Below are 3,498 nucleotides of genomic sequence, written 5' to 3' on the forward strand. Positions count from 1 at the left end.
CTTCTGTGCCCCTCGCTCTCTATGGTGTAGACTCTCTGACAGTCTCTGAACTGCCCCCTCTGATGGTGTAGACTCTCTGACAGTCTGAACTGCCCCCTCTCTCTCTCTCTGCCCTCTCTCTCTCTCTATGGTGTAGACTCTCTGGGAATGCCCTCTCTCTCTCTCTATGGTGTAGACTCTCTGACAGTCTCTGAACTGCCCTCTCTCTCTCTATGGTGTAGACTTTGACCATGAACTGCCCCTCTCTCTCTCTCTATGGAGACTCTCTCTTCTCTCTATGAACTGACAGTCTCTCTCTCTCTCTATGGTGTAGACTCTCTGACAGTCTCTGAACTGCCCCTCTCTCTCTCTGACACTCTGAACTGCCCCTCTCTCTCTCTATGGTGTAGACTCTGACAGTCTGGTGTAGACTCTCTGACAGTCTCTGAACTGCCCCCTCTCTCTCTCTATGGTGTAGACTCTCTGACAGTCTGAACTGCCCCCTCTCTCTCTCTCTATGGTGTAGACTCTCTGACAGTCTGAACTGCCCCCTCTCTCTCTCTCTATGGTGTAGACTCTCTGACAGTCTCCCCCTCTCTCTCTCTCTATGGTGTAGACTCTCTGACAGTCTCTGAACTGCCCTCTCTCTCTCTCTATGGTGTAGACTCTCTGACAGTCTGAACTGCCCCCTCTCTCTCTCTCTCTCTATGGTGTAGACTCTCTGACAGTCTCTGAACTGCCCCCTCTCTCTCTCTCTATGGTGTAGACTCTCTGACAGTCTCTGAACTGCCCCCTCTCTCTCTCTCTCTATGGTGTAGACTCTCTGACAGTCTGAACTGCCCCCTCTCTGACAGTCTCTGAACTGCCCCCTCTCTCTCTCTCTATGGTGTAGACTCTCTGACAGTCTCTGAACTGCCCCCTCTCTCTCTCTCTATGGTGTAGACTCTCTGACAGTCTCTGAACTGCCCTCTCTCTCTCTCTATGGTGTAGACTCTCTGACAGTCTCTGAACTGCCCCCTCTCTCTCTCTATGGTGTAGACTCTCTGACAGTCTCTGAACTGCCCTCTCTCTCTCTCTATGGTGTAGACTCTCTGACAGTCTCTGAACTGCCCCTCTCTCTCTCTCTCTCTGACAGTCTGAACTGCCCTCTCTCTCTCTCTATGGTGTAGACTCTCTGACAGTCTGAACTGCCCTCTCTCTCTCTCTATGGTGTAGACTCTCTGAACTGCCCTCTCTCTCTCTATGGTGTAGACTCTCTGACAGTCTCTGAACTGCCCTCTCTCTCTCTCTCTATGGTGTAGACTCTCTGACAGTCTCTGAACTGCCCCCCTCTCTCTCTCTATGGTGTAGACTCTCTGACAGTCTGAACTGCCCCTCTCTCTCTCTATGGTGTAGACTCTCTGACAGTCTCTGAACTGCCCCTCTCTCTCTCTATGGTGTAGACTCTCTGAACTGCCCCCTCTCTCTCTCTCTATGGTGTAGACTCTCTGAACTGCCCTCTCTCTCTCTCTCTATGGTGTAGACTCTCTGACAGTCTGAACTGCCCTCTCTCTCTCTCTATGGTGTAGACTCTCTCTGAACTGCCCTCTCTCTCTCTATGGTCTCTGAACTGCCCTCTCTCTGGTGTAGACTCTCTGAGTCTGAACTGCCCTCTCTCTCTCTATGGTGTAGACTCTCTGACAGTCTCTGAACTGCCCCCTCTCTCTCTCTCTATGGTGTAGACAGTCTCTGAACTGCCCCCTCTCTCTCTCTCTGACAGTCTCTGAACTGCCCCCTCTCTGAACTGCCCTCTCTCTCTCTATGGTGTAGACTCTCTGACAGTCTCTGAACTGCCCCCTCTCTCTCTCTCTATGGTGTAGACTCTCTGACAGTCTGAACTGCCCCCTCTCTCTCTCTCTCTCTATGGTGTAGACTCTCTGACAGTCTCTCTATGAACTGCCCTGAACTGCCCTCTCTCTCTCTCTATGGTGTAGACTCTCTGACAGTCTCTGAACTGCCCCCTCTCTCTCTCTCTATGGTGTAGACTCTCTGCCCTCTCTCTCTCTCTATGGTGTAGACTCTCTGAACTGCCCTCTCTCTCTATGGTGTAGACTCTGACTCTCTCTCTCTCTCTGGTGGTGTAGACTCTCTGAACTGCCTGCCCTCTCTCTCTCTCTCTATGGTGTAGACTCTCTGACAGTCTGAACTGCCCCCTCTCTCTCTCTATGGTGTAGACTCTCTGACTCTGAACTGCCCCCTCTCTCTCTCTCTATGGTGTAGACTCTCTGACAGTCAGTCTCTGAACTGCCCTGAACTCTCTCTCTCTCTCTATGGTGTAGACTCTCTGACAGTCTGAACTGCCCTCTCTCTCTCTATGGTGTAGACTCTCTGTCAGTCTCTGAACTGCCCCCTCTCTCTCTCTCTATGGTGTAGACTCTCTGAACTGCCCCCTCTCTCTCTCTATGGTGTAGAGACTCTCTGAGTCTCTGAACTGCCCCTCTCTCTCTCTCTATGGTGTAGACTCTCTCTCTGCCCCTCTATGGTGTAGACTCTGACAGTCTCTGAACTGCCCCCTCTCTCTCTCTCTATGGTGTAGACTCTCTGACAGTCTCTGAACTGCCCCCTCTCTCTCTCTATGGTGTAGACTCTCTGACAGTCTGAACTGCCCCCTCTCTCTCTCTCTCTATGGTGTAGACTCTCTGACAGTCTGAACTGCCCTCTCTCTCTCTCTATGGTGTAGACTCTCTGACAGTCTGAACTGCCCTCTCTCTCTCTCTATGGTGTAGACTCTCTCACAGTCTCTGAACTGCCCCTCTCTCTCTCTCTATGGTGTAGACTCTCTCACAGTCTCTGAACTGCCCCCTCTCTCTCTCTCTCTCTCTATGGTGTAGACTCTCTCACAGTCTCTGAACTGCCCCCTCTCTCTCTCTCTATGGTGTAGACTCTCTGACAGTCTCTGAACTGCCCCCTCTCTCTCTCTATGGTGTAGACTCTCTGACAGTCTGAACTGCCCCCTCTCTCTCTCTCTATGGTGTAGACTCTCTGACAGTCTCTGAACTGCCCCCTCTCTCTCTCTCTCTATGGTGTAGACTCTCTGACAGTCTCTGAACTCTCAGACTCTCTGAGTCTCTGAACTGCCCCCTCTCTCTCTCTCTCTCTCTATGGTGTAGACTCTCTGACAGTCTCTGAACTGCCCCCTCTCTCTCTCTCTCTGATGGTGTAGACTCTCTCTCTGAACTGTCTCTGAACTGCTCCCTGAACTCTCTCTCTCTCTCTATGGTGTAGACTCTCTGACAGTCTCTGAACTGCCCTCTCTCTCTCTCTATGGTGTAGACTCTCTCACAGTCTCTGAACTGCCCCCTCTCTCTCTATGAAACTCTGATAACTGCAAAATAAAGTCATGGTGTAGACTCTCTGACAGTCTCTGAACTGCAGCAGACTCTCTGACAGTCAACTGCCCCCTCCTTTAATAAACTCTCTGACAGTGATCATGAGACTCTCTGATTAACATCTACCAGATACAGTCTCTGTTCTTTCTCT

This window comes from Oncorhynchus nerka, linkage group LG24 (genome assembly GCF_034236695.1).
Source record: "Oncorhynchus nerka isolate Pitt River linkage group LG24, Oner_Uvic_2.0, whole genome shotgun sequence".
NCBI classification, from domain to species: Eukaryota; Metazoa; Chordata; class Actinopteri; order Salmoniformes; family Salmonidae; genus Oncorhynchus; species Oncorhynchus nerka.